The sequence below is a fragment of the Barbatula barbatula genome (genome assembly GCF_947034865.1).
Source record: "Barbatula barbatula genome assembly, chromosome: 5".
In the NCBI taxonomy this organism is placed as follows: domain Eukaryota; kingdom Metazoa; phylum Chordata; class Actinopteri; order Cypriniformes; family Nemacheilidae; genus Barbatula; species Barbatula barbatula.
The window spans coordinates 16,840,416-16,860,588 of NC_136769.1; the positions used below are offsets into that span (position 1 = coordinate 16,840,416).

Consider the following 20,173-nt stretch of genomic DNA (forward strand, 5'->3'; position numbering starts at 1 on the left):
ATTTACATGTATGCATTTGGCAGACGCTTTTATCCAAAGCGACTTATGTTGCATTATAACAAAGATTTGTTTTAAAGTATGTGCAATCCCCTGGGATCGACACTAGGAAAATGTACTACTTTTAAAGAAAAAAAGATATTTTGAAGAATGTAGGAAAGCAAACAGTTCTGGGGAACTTTTGTCTGCCATTGTCAATTTTCCTACTATGGTAGTCAATGGGGTCCAATAATTGTTTGGTTACAAGCATTCGTCCAAATATCTTTCTCTGTGTTCATCGGAACCAAGACATGTATGGAGGTTGGAACAACCAGAGAGTGAGTAATTAATGACAGAATGTTCATTTTTGGGTGAACTATCCCTTTATCGTTAATTTAGATTCACGTACAAGAATGCAATGAGATGCTGGTGTTGCCACTAGAAATCTCAACTAGATTAAATAGCAATATTACTAGCGAGACTACAGAGAGACCAGCACCAAATCGTCCAATAAAAAAAACATGCTGGTTTTCAGCAGGGAATTAATCTTCTCTTTCGCTTAGCTCCCGGGTAACTCTCCGACTTGCTTAATATCCACAATCCATCCAAATCACTTAGGTCGGGTGACCTTGGATTTCTCTCTATTTCTAGGGCGAGGTTAACACATCGAGGTGACGGAGCTTTCGCAATTGTGGGCCCTTGACTTTGAAACAGCCTCTCGGTTGCGATCCGAACAGTGTCATCACTTTCCATCATTACAATACAAAACTTGCTTTGGTTTTCTCTACTCATTTTTAATACTTTGTTTAGTTATGTTGTCTTAAAAAAGATCTACGGCACTTTGGTCAACCTTGTTTTAAACGTGCTTTATAAATAAACAATGAAAGTCTGACATATTGTACTGCAACGATGCATCATTTCTCTATTTTGAGAACAGGCTTAATTGTATAGATACCAAGTGATTCATTCAGATATGTAACTTTACTTCAGAGACAGCTCTGGATGTGGTCTCAATGGCTCCGTTGTGAACATTTGTTTGCTGCAATATTACGCTACCAGATTTTAGTCGCATTGGATTTTGTGATTTCTCTCTGGGCTTAATGCTGCCTTGTCAATGCAAGAGCCAGTGTTATGAATTAACATTTCCATTAAGTGTATTAATGATGTCCCGGTGCGAGCAGTGCACTGTATTGATTGCAATTTCAAACAGCAATAAATGTTCTAAATTAAAACAAGCAATAGAAGCAATACTGATATCGATTAAAGCTCACTTCCGATATGGACTACAGACAATTTTCAGGCTGTGAAAGAGACGAAAAAACACAGACTATAGCCTGCAAATAAATTTTGGGTAGCACTTTATTTTACAGTCCTGTTTCCCATGTACATACTGTTTACATATTACAGTAAGTATAATAACTGGGTAAAAACTAGCTACTAACCTTGAACCTACCCCAAAACTAAACGCAAGGTAGTTACCCTACCCAGTTCTTTCTTAGGTAAGTACACTGTAAGTACACTATAGGTATTGGTACTGTCAAAAAGTGCAACCGAAATTTGAGTATTACGGAAATGGATGTATGAGAAGCGACAGCAGCAAGTGTGTGATAAAAGTTTAATGCGCTACTCGACGCAGCTGAATTTACTGCCCAGCTGATTTGGGATAAACGGAGGTGATACTACATAAGCTACTGTACTTGCGATGAGACAGATTTCAGAAGGTTAGAGGAGAAGGAGGAGCCTTCCCAGGAATCCATGGTTCACGTCCTTATGGAACATCTAACAGCAAGGATTCCTGCATAATTAAACATTGCAGTACTCCACAGATTGCTTTTTCCATCCGCCCTTGTGTAGGAATACGGGGGTCCGAAAAGAATGTTTGTATTTTTTTTAAACATTACCAACATAGGCTCTAAAGAAGCCGGCGGCTTCTGAGGTTTCTGGAGCCGTGAGAGTAATGAGAGCTGAAAGACAAAACCGACCTAGTTAAAAGTATATAGGGAAAAAGATTTAAGCATTTAACCGTGAAAATACGATCCAAAAAGTGAGGCATTGAGTGTTTCTCCTTCTGAACATCGAAACGTGGATTTATGTGGTGGTCGGACACTATTAGAGTTTTAATCAGACACAGATCTTATCAGAATATCAAATAGAATTAATTGGATTTTGGGGCTTTTTTAATCGTGATTAATGTTGCCAGCCTCATCGCTTTAAGCAGCTGGGTGCCTTAAGAGGCTCAGCGCTCTGTTATGTTTCCACCAGCACACTTGACTCTCACGGGTGGAGAGGAGCAATAAAAGTCATGCTCATAACAAATAAGGTTGACAGCATACGAACTGAGTAGGTTGATTAATTTAAAGGTCATAAGTCATAGCTAATCTAGAGAATTGCGTAACGTTAATCAAGTAAGATTGGGTTTGCCTCAGGAAGGCGTGCACTTCTGTTATTGCCTGGCCTATTACCCGGTCACATCCTTTGAGAGTTTCAGAGAGCCTTATTACATTTTTTTTAATTAATGAAAAAGATAGAAAAACTTGTGTGTTGAGTGGTGGGTAGGCAGACACGGTCTCGGATGTCTTGGGTGGGAAGGACTGCATGGGAAAATATGTGAGGAAAGTTTACGTTTGCAAGGAACCTAAATTTGTTGTATAATTAGTTTTGCTGAAAATATAACCGGGAGCATTTGCTCGCAGCGATTTGAAGATATTTGCGAGGGAAAGATTTACAAGAAAAGGAAAACAATCCGAAACTAACGCAATGATCCAAATATATCCAAAGCTCTTTCGCAGAAGATGTAACTGTGCTATTTTATGTACTCATGGCTTTTCTATCTGAGGCCAAGATGGAAACATATATATACAGTATATATACACACACCACAGACTTGTTTTCTTTCCCTGCAGAACAATATAATATCAACAAATGAAGCTGAACATACTTTTACCATTTTTTTATCTGATTGCAGATCATAGTTACAGACTACAAATCATTTAGTATGTATAAAAGCAGAAAATACTTGCTTCAGCACAAAGCACGCGGTTAAACTTGTCCTGGGTACATGAATTAAATGCAGGTTTTTGGGCTGCGTCGTACGTCATGTTGATTCCTTGCAGCACAAACACACTCTTTCATAAATACTATTAAATGTGCCTCGTTTCCAAAAATTAGGACAATTTTCCTAAAATTGAAAAAAGAAATAAGTACCCTGAATTAATAAACCTTAAATGAAACTTAAAAAAATACGCAAATTCTTTATGTTTACTAATATTTTTAATTTGAATGAACTCAAAATTGTTATGCATACAGTTAAACCCCAACATATTTTACAGTCAAGTGTATTTTGTGATTTTTTTTGTGCAAATCAGGTGTATAGTCCCAGCATGCTTTGCCTTTCATTAGAATAATTGATATAATTTCAGGAGAGAGTAAGCTGTGTACTTGCATCTATAACCTCTGATGTCTTTCCAACTAGAGTGGCCTTCTGCAAACAGTTGAAATCTACTGGACATTTTAACAGCATCTACACTAACTTCGCATTTGGGTAAAAGTGGTAGCGTCGACTGGAAGTAAATACCCAAGGCGTGGCTGGATCACATTTGACTTTCCCTGCTTTTCTAGTCAAGCATGGCCCAAAGGAGACCTTTGACTCGCTCCCTGCCTCCTGGCCCAGGTGGTCAAGCGTTGAATTGAGAAACTATAATTGGCACACAGAGCTTCCTTGAATATACATATTTATCTTTTGGATAGTGCTTCACATTCAATATCTATTGTCAAAGTGAGAAAGTGGTTTTCCTTTCTGTTTCTCTCTTTCTCGCTCTCTTTCTGTCCCTTCGTCTCTATTTCCTCGCCTTCACAATGAGTAATCAGCGGCTCATTCTGATTGGCTCTGAAAGCCAGTGCTGTTTAATGAGAAGCGAGGGGCTTGTGGGTAAGGAGACAACAGGTGGAGCATCAGTCACAAGCAATGCTGCTACAGGCACCTCTGTTTCCACCAGCTGTTGGGTTTAGATAATAATCATTAAAACCGCAGGCCTGCAAATCATCTTCACACGACACAAGTACGGCTGGCGTGAAGGACTCATTTGGCTTGAACGTGTCTGACGTGAAAACGAGAGACGGGTTTTGATCATTTCACGGCATCACCCTTTCGGTGATGCCAAGGTAATTACTGAAATCCACCTGGACTTTGGCTAAGCATGCGAACAGACGGAGAGAAAAGGCGGATGAATGAATTTCGGAATGTAATCCGAATTGCGATGTTCTGGTCTCTGTAAAGGCATTCTTTAAATTTGGCATGGAGCGAGGGTGACTTATTGCTAAGGGCACGCAAATATAGTGAAGTAAATTGATTTAATTCAGTAGGTGTTGCTCTGTGAAGCTGTTGCCCTGACAGTCCAATGCAATGTCCACCTTCATTACGCCGCAATCCATCATCATCGGAGTGGCCGCAGTTGTGGAAATGACTAGGCAGTGGTCTACATGCCTGGGCAAAACAACAAGTGACAAACAGAACCACTTTTTTAAAAGGTTGCAAAATAATAACATGTTTCTAGGACACCGTGCCTCAATAAGGGGGAACGATAAACCACCAGTGAGGTTTCTCAGTTGCTTTTAGATGGGAATGAGGTAAATTGAAAGTCTTCTTTTGTTTAGAGTTCTTAGTAATTTCCACACGCATCTCATACAGATGGTAGAGACCATAAGAGAACTAAAAGATTTGTGCTTAGATATTCAGAATTACAAAATTCCCAACTCAAAAAAGTGTTGCTTATTAACATAATATGTGCTTTACTATATTTACACTTGCTTACTGTTGCTTATTATGATCTCACATGACTTTAGAAATACTTAAATGAAATTTAGCTCTATTATTCTATTCGGTCTGCTGAGCTATGACAGAGAAAACAGTGAGCAATTAAATTTTCCTCTGGGATGTCTTTGGACGGACATCATATTGAATGTGTTTACCAATTAACTCAATTGTTAAGGAAATTAGGATTGACGCCTCCGCATTCAAGAGCCAGTGCATGTCTTTAAAAAATATTCACAATTGGTCAAAAGTTTGGGATCTCTTGACAAATGCGTTTCTCATGTTCTTAAAAAAACGTTTAATCTGAAGGTGTGTTTCAATCTTTGAAATTACTTATGTGGACAATTGTGCCAAAATATTAATTTCTTTGTAGAAAACACATTTTTTATTAAAAGTATTTTTTTAAATGGATTACTTGGACAAAATAATGTATAAAAAGCAGCCAATAAGAGTCCAGCATATATGGAAATTCCAATTCAATTGCAAAAACCTTTACTCGTTCGGTTCCCCTGTGGTGGAACGAACTGCCAGCCTCCGCCCAATCTGCAGCACCCTTCAAAACTTTCATAAACCAAGTCAAAACCTACCTGTTCTGCATTTATTTGACTAACCGATAACTGTCTATGTTTTGTGTCTAACAAAAAAATATTTCTTGTTATTCATTCTCTCCCTTGCTTACTCAAAATGTAGTCCTCCTAATAGCGTGGCCTTGTAAACTAACGGTGCTGTTTAGCATGTTGACAAAATGTTATATCCTCTCCTACTTGTTAGTCGCTTTGGATAAAAGCGTCTGCCAATTGAATAAATGTAAATTCAATATTCTTTCAGACGCATCCCAGGTTAATACATAGAGAAGCTGGCTTATATAATGCCAAGAGAACGATTTGGCAAATTCTATTCATATGGCGATTACTTTGAAGATGTTAAAAGAGAACGTAGAGCTCATTTCATTGAATGCTTTTAGTGGCAACATAATCCCCACAGTTACAACCGTATTATTCCATAGATTTGATGAGTTTACAATAAAAAAATTATAAAAATATCAACGCCCATGTCGGCAACGACAGTGACACCTGGAGGGGCGTGATTGGGAGGAACGGCCCCCCTGATCTGAACCCGAGCGGTGTTCAGTTATTGGACTTCTGTGCTAGTCACAGTTTGTCTATAACGAACACCATGTTCAAGCATAAGGGTGTCCATCAGTGCACGTGGCACCAGGACACCCTAGGCCGCAGGTCGATGATCGACTTTGTGGTCGTTTCATCTGACCTGCGACCATATGTTTTGGACACTCGGGTTAAGAGAGGGGCGGAGCTGTCAACTGATCACCACCTGGTGGTGAGTTGGATCCGATGGCAGGAGAGGAAGCTGGACAGACTCGGCAGACCCAAACGTACTGTAAGGGTCTGCTGGGAACGCCTGGCGGAGTCTCCTGTCAGAGAGATCTTTAACTCCCACCTCCGGCAGAGCTTCAACCAGATCCCGAGGGAGGCTGGAGACATTGAGTCCGAGTGGACCATGTTTTCCGCCTCCATTGTCGAAGCGGCCACTCGGAGCTGTGGCCGTAAGGTCTCCGGTGCCTGTCGAGGCGGGAATCCCCGAACCCGGTGGTGGACACCGGAAGTAAGGGAAACCGTCAAGCTGAAGAAGGAGTCTTATCGGGCCTGGTTGGCTTGTGGGACTCCTGAGGCAGCTGACAGGTACCGGCAGGCCAAGCGGACTGCTGCCCGGGTGGTTGTGGAGGCAAAAACTCGGGCCTGGGAGGAGTTTGGTGAGGCCATGGAGAAGGACTATCGACTGGCCTCGAAGAGATTCTGGCAAACCGTCCGGCGCCTCAGGAGAGGGAAACAGTGCCCTACCAACGCTGTTTACAGTGGAGGTGGGAGGCTGTTGACCTCAACTGGGGATGTCGTCGGTCGGTGGAAGGAGTACTTCGAGGATCTCCTCAATCCCACCGTCACGTCCTCCATTGAGGAAGCAGAGGCTGAGGGCTCAGAGGTGGACTCGTCCATCACCCAAGCCGAAGTCACTGAGGTAGTCAAGAAACTCCTCAGTGGCAGGGCACCGGGGGTGGATGAGATTCGCCCTGAGTACCTCAAGTCTCTGGATGTTGTGGGGCTGTCTTGGCTGACACGCCTCTGCAGCATCGCGTGGCGGTCGGGGACAGTGCCTCTGGGATGGCAGACCGGGGTGGTGGTCCCTCTTTTTAAGAAGGGGGACCGGAGGGTGTGTTCCAACTACAGGGGGATCACACTTCTCAGCCTTCCCGGGAAAGTCTATGCCAGGGTACTGGAGAGGAGAATACGGCCGATAGTAGAACCTCGGATTCAGGAGGAACAGTGTGGTTTTCGTCCAGGCCGTGGAACACTGGACCAGCTCTACACCCTCTACAGGGTGCTGGAGGGTGCATGGGAGTTTGCTCAACCAATCCACATGTGTTTTGTGGATTTGGAGAAAGCATTCGACTGTGTCCCTCGCGGCATCCTGTGGAGGGTGCTTCGGGAGTATGGGGTCTGTGGTCCTTTGCTAAGGGCTGTCAGGTCCCTGTACGACCGAAGCAGGAGCTTGGTTCGCATTGCCGGCAGTAAGTCGGACCTGTTCCCAGTGCATGTCGGACTCCGGCAGGGCTGCCCTTTGTCACCGGTTCTGTTCGTAATTTTTATGGACAGAATTTCTAGGCGCAGCCAGGGGCCGGAGGGTGTCAGGTTTGGGGACCACACGATCTCGTCTCTGCTATTTGCGGATGATGTCGTCGTGTTGGCCCCTTCAAACCAGGACCTTCAGCATGCACTGGGACGGTTTACAGCAGAGTGTGAAGCGGCTGGAATGAAAATCAGTACCTCCAAATCCGAGGCCATGGTCCTCAGTCGGAAAAGGGTGGCTTGCCCACTTCAGGTTGGTGGAGAGTTCCTTCCTCAAGTGGAGGAGTTTAAGTATCTCGGGGTCTTGTTCACGAGTGAGGGGAGGAGGGAACGGGAGATTGACAGACGGATCGGTGCAGCTTCTGCAGTAATGCGGTCGATGTACCGGTCCGTCGTGGTGAAGAAAGAGCTGAGCCGCAAGGCGAAGCTCTCAATTTACCGGTCAATCTACGTTCCTACTCTCACCTATGGTCATGAGCTTTGGGTCATGACCGAAAGGACAAGATCCCGGATACAGGCGGCTGAAATGAGCTTCCTCCGCAGGGTGGCTGGGCGATCCCTTAGAGATAGGGTGAGAAGCTCGGTCACCCGCGAGGAGCTCGGAGTAGAGCCGCTGCTCCTCCACATCGAGAGGGGTCAGCTGAGGTGGCTTGGGCATCTGTTACGGATGCCTACTGGACGCCTTCCTCGGAAGGTGTTCCGGGCCCGTCCGACCGGGAGGAGACCCCGGGGAAGACCTAGGACACGCTGGTGGGACTATGTCTCCCGGCTGGCCTGGGAACGCCTCGGTGTCCCCCCGGAAGAGCTGGAGGAAGTGTCTAGGGTGAGGGATGTCTGGGCATCTCTGCTTAGACTGCTGCCCCCGCGACCCGGTCCCGGATAAGCGGAAGAAAATGGATGGATGGATGGATAAAAATATAAATAAAGAAGAGTGAGTGATCCCAAACTTAATTTCTGAATGAATTTGGAGACCTTCTAGTTTCAATTTTGATATTCTATTAAGACTGTAATGTCATGATATTTGTGTTTCAGAAGTTGCATATGCACCTTTCAATGAAATGAATGTGAGATCTTATCAAGCGAGCAAGAGACAGTTTAATTGGAACGTCGGCACACACAGTGTCCAACAAACTGTGTGAATATTGGCACATTTTTTATAAGTAGATTCTAGTACTCTATGTTTCGGCAACTTCAGGATAGTTTCTATGGTAACTGTGCTGTTTCTCTCCACACTGCAAGGGAATAATAGTTGATTTTTCAATGATTTCTAATGAAAGTAATGCTCTTTAATCATTCGACCTCCTAAACAGGCATTGTGGAGGAATGATTTCAAATAATCTTCAGCCCTTAATTATGGACTGATGCTTGCACTGAGGTAAGTACAATGCGCATGTGAGCCAAAACTCAAATTTATGGTCCGTCGTGGTGGAAATGCTTAGAGGCCCTTAAAATCTGTGAATTCATTAAGCCATCTTGGCAGTTGGTGCAATCTGCAGTCGATAGAATTTAAAAGACATTTTACTTAATTATCTCCTGAACTTTGAACAACCATATGAGTCCTTAATGGAATTCCGGAAACAGGGATCAATGTTTCACATTACCAACCCACAGCAGGGGCCGTGGAAGTTCTGCCCTTTAGTTTTGTAATGCTGTGATTCCATTTAGCGACGTGATGTGTGGAAGACCCCTACTTTACCTTTGATAGTACCATTATAATACTTAGAAATTTGTATAAACTAACAAAAAACATTAAACTGCTGTCTTTCTGAAACCTTGTATCTCCATATTTTGTGTTTTTTGTGTTTGTTGCTCAAAATCATCTTTAAGTTCTTAAAAAATGTTTGTCAACTTTGATAACGCATTATAAAATCATTTCAAAAGTACAGTGTTTTTTTTAGGGCTGTCAAATGATTAATCGTGATTAATCGCATCCAAAATAAAAGTTTGTGTTGACATAATATATGTCTGTGTACATTTTTGTATTTATAAACACAGAAACATACACATACATGAATATATTGTATTTTTAGGAAATATTTACTGTAGATGTATTTATCCAAATTTCCCAATCATTAAAATTTTATTTAAATGTTTATAAATGTTTATGTTTGATATTTCTCTTAAATATATGCTTGTATGTGTATGTTTTTATAAATACAAATATAATATTCACATTACACAGACATATATTATGTAAACACAAACTTTTATTCTGGATGCGATTAATCACGATTAATCATTTGACAGCCCTAGTTTTTTTTCCATTTCCTGAAAAACAGCTCATTTGGACCTAACAGCAATGGTTACATACACATTTTCTTTACATTATAAGTTATATTACATTTTAATGAAAAGTTTCATGTTACACAAAAATAATGCTGTGCTGTGTCTACACATTGTTGGGTAAACATGGATAAACTCTGCTGTTTAGTGAAAAATTAACCCATGCTGGGTTGATATGTCCCAAAATGAACATTTACATTACTTTAAACCAACTGTTGGGTTTGTTCATATTTTACCCAACCATTAACTTAACATCTTTTATAATGTAAGTGCTATATGCTGGAGAACTACACTGTCTCCTACATAGCTTTGCTGACACTGTGGTGCATGTTTCTATGGGTTTAACACAGATTTGTATATAGAATGAATGTTGTCTGTCATTTAAATGGCCCTGCTGTGTCCTATCACTGGACTAACATGTTCTCAATAGCTGGTAATATAAGCTATATAGAAAACAAGCACTTTAACCTGCGATGCACGACTCTGCATTACAGAAACACACAAACACTTGCTCTTTCAACCGTTTCTTCACATTTATTCATCTGTCTTTGTATTTTAAGCTAACATTTTGTGTAAAAATGTGTCATTGGCACCGAAAAAAGAACAAATACATGTTCTCTCAAAGGAATAGAAAATATTCGATATCTACTATTGAATGTCGCCGCTTCGAAAGTGCACAGTTCTTGTCGCCAGAGCGTTCGATGACCCGCCCCGCTCTTTTCTTTGTGATCTTGTCAGAATTTTTTTACTTCTGTACACCTCACCCTGAACAAGATAAGTCTGTCAGAAATAAAGAAAGGAGTGCTCTCTGTACACGATATGGCTCTACACCCAGCTAGATTGCCCCACAGATTCAATTGAGGTTCTGGGGAGGAGGGGCGCTGTCATGTGGGCATGAAGTATTATTTACTGTGATGAACAAGTCACACGGTCAGATTATAAATGAGGTTTTTCACAGGAGAGGGTAAACAGTGACACGGCTGACACAAAGACAGACACCGTGTTTGTTTTCCTCCTCTAAAGCCATATGTACAGCACCATCCAATGAATGATATCACCTTCCATTTCATTTCCTCAGAGGGATCCTCAGAATGTTGTCAGTTTACAGATTTTCTCAATCTGTTAGAATTGTCTTTGTTGAGCAGATGAAGACATTAATCAGATCGGCAAGTATGAGACGGCCTTTTTTTTCGGTGGCCGGCAGCATTCTATGGCAGATGGTAGTTTGGATGCTTCCATGTACCGGCACCTGTTTCTCCCAATTTATTCCTGCACGTTCTTTCTTGTCTCTTTTCAAGTTTCTGTTTTCGCAGAAATAAGCCCCGACAGTGTGATCAGGACCTGACGCGAAACGGAGGGTCTCGTATCACACTGAAGGGGCTTATTTCGTGATTACAGTTATCCCGCTTATTACACGGCTACTTGCCACATGAGAAAAAAAACTGGAAATGTGTATAAATATTTTATTAGCTAATTTTTACCGAATCCAGATCTTCACGCATCAACCATGGAGAGCGGGAGAAGGAGCACACGCACAAGTCACTTTCACTTGTGTGCAAGAGAGAGAGAGAGCACTATGTTCGCCAAGTTCAGCTGTTTTGTTTGTTCACTGCATTTGGGTGATGAATGTTGTATAAACGGTGGACATAACGCTGGATTTGGAGATCGATTGAAACTGATAGATGGAGCGGAAGTCCCAGCGCTAAAAGGTGCCGGACATGAACGGCACGTGGTAAGTGAAACTGATGACTGCATTTTTTAAAGGGTACGATACTTTTCTGTAAGTACTCAAGATTAACATGACATATGCAGAAACTTTCTGCCTTATGGCCGCTTTAAAGTAAGAAACAACGTTCAAATGTCACAAACAGGCAATTGGGTTAAATCATTTGTAAATATAATGTCATATATGTTATTAAAAGACATATTTCTATTTAATTTGTCAAAATGATTTGCTGCATCTGGGTTACCGTGTGTTATTAGTTTTGAGCGGCTGTTACCTGGGAATAATGAACCTGCAAATGTTGTGACTGGCCAATCAGAATCAAGCATTCCAACGAGCCGTGTAATAACTCTAATTGGCTGACATATGCTAAAATATAACAGCCATTTTTTTCCAAATGTACACCAGTAATAATTTTGGAAAGGTGTGTTTTTAACAACGACTTAATGTCCTAATATAACTAAGGCCTAGTCCTGGCTTAATATAATACCTGTCTAAGAGACCGCCCCTTACTGTAATGTCCGGGGCAGAACAAACCTTAAACTCTCAATCTGTTTATGAGAGAGACAATAATTGTTGTTTGACTTCCAAAGAGAGCTGGTAGAAAGTAGAAAGGGGAAAGTATTGATCATGGTGAAAGAGGCTTGGTGCCTTTGTACGTTTCGGTGAGAGACGGGCTGTAAAGTGGAAGTTATCTTCCAGTCATAACCCGCATGTTTTTTCACAGAAAGAGCTATAGTCTATAGTCTTTATGCCTTATACCAAAATTCACTCAGACTGAGAAGAATTATGTTGGCCTTTGGTGCATCTGTGCTTGTGTTTCCCATGGGAGCTAAAAACAGTGTTTGGACTGTGGACGTCTCATTAGGAGGACATGTCACTTGATCCTGCTACACAAAATGACACTACTTCATTGAAACAATCTAATGGAATAAGAAACATACTACAATGCCTTCAACCGAAACTTTTAAGAAGATGAGGTGTTCAGAATCCCCAGGGCATCTGCATTCATTTGATTTAATAAAAATTTTACAGAAACTCATATTTGCATAAGCACACTTCGATCCCATTCTTGTTTTACCTTGTGTCATCCTTTCATTGTATTGATTGACCAATGCTATGGTTCATGCAGCGGTGTGATTATACTGACCCTGTGACCCCAAAAGCACCACAATCCAATTGATATATCTGCACCGTAGGCATATGCTGACAAACAAGTGTGATCAAATTAAGAGAGAGAGAGAGAGAGAGAGAGAGAGAGAGAGAGAGATTTACTGTATAAAGAATGACTGGTCATTCCAAGACTCAATCAATACAAGAACGTCTGAACTTAGCATGGACAAGCCCATTGTGTACCAGCAGTTTTAATTGATTCTCATGCAAAGTTATTCTTCAAGTCAGGCCTGAAGGTAGAGCCATCCCACCCTGTATCCCAACCTCTAATTACTTTGCACGGGGATGTCAAGAAAAAAGGAGGGGTAATGTTCAACATCCCTTATACTCTTGAATACTACGCACCTTTAGGATTTTTCTCATAATAAGAGTGCCAGCAGCAAGCTATATAGCTTTCAATATGTCATTTCGGCTATGGAGATTAATAGCGTAATGATAGCAAGTAGAAATTCAACTCCAGAACAGATTTTACAGAATTTACAATAAGCATTTCCAACATGTCTAATTGACCTATCGATAACCCCCTCCCCTCGAATGCAGATGAGCCAACGGCAGTTGAATATGAGTTGCACGGGGACCGGAACTCAGACAGCTTTAGGTTTCAGCGCCATGTAGAAACATTGTAAGCCCAGAAGCTCTCATCGGTTTTATGGTGTTTATGCTACAAAAAATGATAAAACGATGTGCCTGGGGTACTTGTAACACTAATGCCAGGTGTCCTGCGAGCATGATGAATGGAATTAATTTGAATCAATTTAATAAACCCACACAAAAAGAGCAAAACGTAGGCGCAGTAACCTGATTCAACTCCAATCCCAGTGAAGACAAAAACGTTCATTTTCTGGTTGTCATACTTTCACTAAGTTATAGTTTTCAACTTAAGATTTTAACAACAGTAACTAAGGGGGGCGGTGCTTACAATGTTGTCAATGTTTAGATTTTCCTAAGTGCTTTTAAAGCATTTACTTTGTTTAATGCACCTGCAACTGACATCCGCAGCACTAAAGTTGCATTCTCCAAAGCAAACTAAACCACGGCTGAGAGTGGGCCATACCGCTTGGTAATTGCAAGCCGTACGGTTAATGACTCACACAAGCTGCTGATCCAAGGTGAAGCTGTTAATGCCATTTGTATGCTTTCCAAGAGATACAATCGCAACAACTGTGCAATCTTTGTTTTGTTAAATTGAAATAAAACAGCACTCAAGGGCAACGGCTCCGAGGACATCAGTTCTGTTATTTCAGTCTTATCTGTATATTCACTTCAGATTTGAATTACTTGTCAACTGCAAGCCGTCCCAAGGGTTTTACACTTACTGTCGGACTACATTTGTGATCTACCTTCTCGCCAATGCTGATACTCTCGGTCATTATGTTTTCGATAACAAAAGTAAGAGAATACCTCTGAACTTTCGTGTTCACTGTATTCAAGGCCCTACTTGTGTAGTCAAACCCATTGCTTGCAGTTTCTACTGAACACAAGAGGCATTCCCATAGTGAAGCTCAAAGGTTACAACATGTTCATCAATTTCAAATCAAAAGACATGCATCTGGATCTGTAAACAAGAAACAAAAAGGACACACTTCTTATCGCAATGGAATCAAAGCCCAACGTGACACTTTCGCCCGACGGCCTCTCCAAGGTTTTCAAAGCCTTCCCTATTCAACATTCCTCTGCCTCGGTTCAGGGATATACAGATAGAAAAGGACGCTTCCAGTGTCATCTAGCCATCTCTGCGTGCTGAAATACCCAATGACTGTTTATTACACAGAACAATTTTTATCTCAGCTATGTACTGTTTTGTTGCTAATCTGTTACACTCCTAAAATATAATTGTGCATCAGAAGAATAAATGTATTGCCCTTTCGTGCAACTTTTATTTCATCCATCGTCGGTTTTACCTTACTGGCTGGCGACGATTCTCCATCTCTCAACAGATTTGTCTTTATCCATTATCAACACACTGTGTGGCGCTGTAAAAGCATCAGATAACCTGCACTTCTTTTTATGGCTCTATGTATTAAATAAGCACTTTGGGCGGCAGAATTTATCATTTGTGTCTTATAGGAGTGCTGCATGCATAAAGGATTTATATACAAAAATACGTGTTCAAAGTACGATAATATTATATAAGGCTAATATAAATGTCGCCATTGGTCCATAGTGAAACGCGAATATAGAGTCGGACCTTCTCCTCACATCCATCTTGCCATCTCCCTCTATGTTTGCCCATCTCTCTCTCTCTCTCTCTGTATACGCGGCACGATTGCTCTCTCCTCCACAAAGAGCCCGGCTCAGACACCTTGCATACAAAACAGCTGACTCAATCTTCAGGCTGCATAATCAAGATAAGAGAAAGAGAAAGAGAGAGAGAGAGAGAGAGAGAGAGACGCACGCACGCACGCAGGCGCCTAGACGTGTTTTAGAACGATTTAGATGGATCCTGTTCTCACTTAGCGTTTAAAGAAAGGGTGGAGATCCCCAGTCTGTCACTGCGTCTCTAAGATCTTGTCGTCCAGTCAGCTCTTCCCAGGTGGTAAATCTTTGTCGACCTTTTAGCAATCGATCTTTAAGGAATTAAAAATGCACCGAGATTCGCTTAACATCTATGTTCGGGTTGCTTAGATTGGATTCAATTTATTGTCATTACACACATACAAGTACAGTCCAACGAAATGTATCTCCCCATTGTGGAGGGCCTCCACAATAGGACTTTGCACGGTACATAAAATAGTCCATTTGTACTTTGCGTGTAAAGTTTGGGGTCTTCACAAATGCTTCGATGTGAAAAACAAAACCCCGATTGTGTGTTTGTCCTGGCAGAGTTGATCGTGTCTTTGGATGAGGATATGCGCTGTAGTTACGACCTGTGATGCCGTCGATCCGTGTGCTGATGCGGTTCAAACAGTTTCGTAGACAGCAACTCGTTTCGTGCGTTAGATAAAGTGATATGCTTAGGACTTTTATAAGTGTGAAAGGTCATAAATGTGCAGTTTTGCAGGACAGGTGACAAAAAAATGCATACAATAGCTTAACGCAATCCGTTTTAAAGCACACCGATTTAAAATTGCCATTTGTTTTTAATCCGACGTTGTGCGGTTTTCTTTTTTAAAGAACAACTTTTATCCTCAAAGTTCTAAAGCTAGACAAACCTATATTTCAGTAACTATCATTCAGTGTTTAAAGTAGGTTGTGCGTTATAAATTCCATTTTAGCTTTAATTCAAACTCAACTATTATGTCTCTGAATAATTTATTCTCGCTTTTCGATCACTTCAAATTATTTCTTAATTTAGCAATCCATAAAGTCCAGTTTCCAAAGAAACACTCCTGCGTAGCCTCGCACCGCACTGATTTGACACAATGTATTCAGTAAGTGCAAGCAACTAATAATGTTACGTGAAAACTTCCTGTGCCTTCCTGTTGCTCGGTGTTTAGAGCATGCCGCTAGCAACGCCACTGTCATGGGTTCGAACCCAATTGTTTACCAAATGTGAATGTGAATGCAGATTGATGAACACAGTTACGACGACAGAAAACTTTCGGGGCTTTGCTGGTGTTTACGGAAACGGAAGCTCTCTCAAGTTAACATGCTATGCACAGATTGTACCTATCCTCGGTTGTTTACCAAAATCCTAATGACTGAGAAGGTAGAGAAGACGATCAGATGCAATTTTGATGGCTGAAGGCGAACTCTAGCGGCAAGCCCCGCTGTCCAGGGTCCTGAATCATATGGCGACATTCTGGGGAGGTTGTCAAGTCTCACAGCGCAAGATAACACATCGAAGCCCGTATTATATCTTGCCGACACGCGTTAGAGTTGAACAACCTCCTAAACTAAACAATAATAGAGATATTAATCCGTTAACCAAGTGTTTACCTTGTTATTGCAGCCTATAATGTTTCCGTGTGCAAAAATGCATAATTTCAATATCTTTCATGTTAAACGAAAGATCTTCCCAAAAAGAAACGCGCTCCCAAACCCCTCTTTCCCGTTTTGTTTTGCAAGAACGTGGATAGATGTCACGCAAAATGAAGCGCATTAATGTTCATTTTAAGTCCGTTTACATGCACTGTCAAACTCAAGACATTAAACGATCCGTTTATAAGTTAGTCCGACAGAAGAACACGGAGGCATTTGTTGCAAATGCGTGGATGCACAATACCCACATGGATAACTTACACGACATAATATTCTGTTGCCGACAACACTTCCGATCCTTTCAAATCTCGTCTATCAACACGTTACATTGAACCATAAAGACGTCTTTCCGTGAATGCGACAGAGCTACATTCCGAAACATATTCCACTCACCTCTGTCGCGCAGCGAAGCAAGAGCCCCGTAGTCTCTCCGTAACCAAAAGCGGGGTCCCTATGTCACCATGAACCCCTTGACATTTTGTAACAGGCAGTAGATATCGGACGGGGGAAAAACACAAGGTTCTTCTTGGCCTCGGTATACAAAGAGCTGCAGCTCCTCACTGCGTCAAGTGCGATCCTCAAAGATCCATTAAAGAGCGAGTGATTAATTCAAGGCAGAGCCTTTATGTATTCCGCACAGACAGCGCACATGGCTGAAGTTCCCTTTAAACGCTACACGACAGCTGTGCCTGTCACAGAGGAAGTTATAACTGTTTCCAGTGATTTATTTGTTGGGTTACGGAGCGGAGCCGGAGCACCGCTCATCCACGAGTCCAGTTGGGGCAAAGTTAAATCTCATTATAAGATTGCTGGTTACGCGAGGCTATAAATGGTGTGGGTTCAACACTGAGGGCAAGAGGGCTGTGTGCCACGTGAGAGAACTCTTTAGTTCAACATGTAAAATGTTAACACGTCACGCTGAAAAAATACTAACTTGTATATTTCCTTTTATGTCTGGGTATAATACCAATATATGCTACAATATAATAATAATAATAATTGATATGCACAATCCAACGTAGCTAGCCTAATAATTAAAATTACATTTACTTGTTGCATTGAAGAAATATAATTTTAAGATTGTCTGCTTGAACCCTACTGAGTGGAAAAGAGGAAAACAAAAACAAGTCTTGTTTGATATTGACTTTCCACACTCTTGGGAACAGTAGATATCCACAGCATTCTCTGGATGCACTCAGTCACAATTTAAGGCTTGGAAACTTTTTGAGGTACGATTGACAACCATTCTTCCTACTTTGTAAGCTTGTCTCTCTGGAGGCAGCACTTGGAGAAGGGGGCAGGGGTCCAGGAGAGAGCTGTGGGCTGCTGCCTGTAAGTGTTTGGCACAGGATAGATGCATTGTGGAGGCTGAGGTTCCCTACAGCAGCTCTCTGCAACACTCCTAAAGAGGCATGCAGGCATTGAGTGGGCATCCGTCTGTAGAGAGGTGCTGGTGATCTGGTACGTTACCCGTGGAACGGTCGGGTTTGTGTGTGCGCCTCTGAGTGATGTGCAGCAGGAAGCCTGCTGAGGATCACCGGTCCACACAGCTGCAGGGCTGGGGCTGTCAGCAATGACTGCTCATTAGAGTGGGCATGCTGATGTGACGTCGCAAGGTTAAATGCTTGCTATTCCTGCTGTAGGTAGCAGTCCATCATGCTAAATCAAATGGGGGGCAGGACGGGGGAATTGCAAGGGTGAATCGATCTCCTGGTCAGGTTTATGCAACACTGTAAATGACGCACAGAATTTGTTACGCCATGTTTCACGTTGCACGATTTTGGAAAAAAGGAGCAGGACTGCTTTTGTTTAGTAAAACCATGGTTTAAGAACTGTCATTTTACTTCAGATTAAATTTAGCGGCATCTAGCGGTGAAGTTGCAAACTGCAACCAATGGCTCACTCCACTGCTCCGTTTCGAAGCACTACGGTGGCTGACAAAGGACTAAGATATCATCACGTTTTCGATTCTTTTGCCAAAGAAAATAACGTATTTACGAAACCCGCCCTGAAGAGCAGTTTTTCCATTTAGGGCTACTGTTGAAACATGATGGCGAACTCCATGTAAGGTGACCCACAGCGAAAGAAATAGCGAATAGAAACACGACGCTTCATTATGTAAGGTCTTTATATACCTCTGAAGACATAGTTACAGTTTGTATGTTATATTGCATTTCTGTCAAAAATCAAAGGAGTCAGTAATCAGTCAGTCAGTAATATCTAGCGGCAAGGTTGTGAATTGCAACCAATAACCCCCCACCCCTCCCTTTCCAAACACTATAACGGCTAACTGAACACGGCGGATTACATGTAAGGGGACCCTTGGTGTATGTAGATAGAAATAGCTCATTCTAAGGTAATAAAAACATAATGCTTTATACACCTCTGAAGACATACAGTAGCTGTGTATATTATATTGCATTTCTATCAATAGATCATAACCAAAAATTACGCACTGGACCTTTAAAGCATTTACATATCACAGAGTAACTAAAATCCTTAAATCACAGTGGCACAAATTAGAAACCCCAGTTAGCTTATTTCAAACCAGAAAGGGCAAAACAGATGAAACTGACTGATTAAAAGTGATCGCAGGCCGGGAAGGAGAAGATGCACCTAGACACGCTGTAAATTGCCCATTCAACTACAATCAGTCTACAAATAATGAATATGAGATTTTATCATATTTGCTCTGAGCTGTCTAAACTGCAGCTAAATATTTTAAGTAGCTGTCCATATTATAGAGAGAGGATTCTAACGTCAGTAAATGGCTTTTGTTAAGACGAGAAGACAGTCTGTGAGGTGAATTATTGGTTGTGATTTATTCAAATCCCCCATTTATTTGCTAAGCCTATTAGATGGCAGGGAGAAAGAGGAGGCTAGTTATAATTCTGAAGAGGAAATGTTTAGTGGCAGTCGATATAATGGAGCATCTGCCACCTCCGAACACGGCAGATCCATCTTAACATCTGGACTGTGGGACAGATGCCTGCAGCAATCCTCCTATTGGTGGGGCTGTTTCAGAAAGATGGGATACTATTAGGTACAGCTTTTTTTGTTCGAAATGTGTGCTTTAAGTGCCTAATGGTAACCATTTGTTTAAATGGCTCACCATTTTTCCTTCATAGCAGATGTTGGTGATTGCCGTTAGTGGTTAGTGTCATATTCATTGATTACAGATTTCCCTGCCGTATGGCTCCTTCAACAAGTTTTTTCTTTACAACGTTTTTCATTATATTTTCATATGTCGCCTATGGAAAGTGAGAACTTCAGTTTGAAGGAGAAAGCTAAATATGATTTTCTTATTCTCTGGTATAATTCTCAAGATTGGATAATACAAATGTTTCAAGGATTAGTGTATTTAGAATGGGACTGTTAGTAAGACTGGTTTTCCGGTCCAGATAACAAGTATCCGGTCCAGGCTGTTTACACAGCTTGCATGCATCTGTCTCTTATGCTTCCATGCTACTTGAAAACGTGGCAACAGCGCATCGCCTTACCAGCGTTGCTTTCATAATAAGCATTTGAAAAATGCCGGATTGTCTTTGATAAGTGGTTTGTGATGCCACTCCCCCGGATCGAAATGTCTCATGAATAATGTATGACAGCCTGCGAAAACATTAGGGAATGAACGACTGTACATAT

The 20,173-nt window shown here is 41.6% G+C and overlaps 1 protein-coding gene across 1 annotated transcript in view; it reads right to left on the reverse strand.

Annotated features, from left to right (window-relative positions):
• The window catches only part of elfn1a (extracellular leucine-rich repeat and fibronectin type III domain containing 1a), a 90,608-nt gene extending 73,280 nt beyond the window's left edge, over positions 1–17,328 (reverse strand). Inside the window, exon 1 of the mRNA XM_079457666.1 lies at positions 16,922–17,328. The gene's annotated coding sequence lies outside the window, so the exon portion shown is untranslated. The remainder of the gene's footprint in view (positions 1–16,921) is intronic.
• Positions 17,329–20,173: the final 2,845 nt, after the last annotated feature.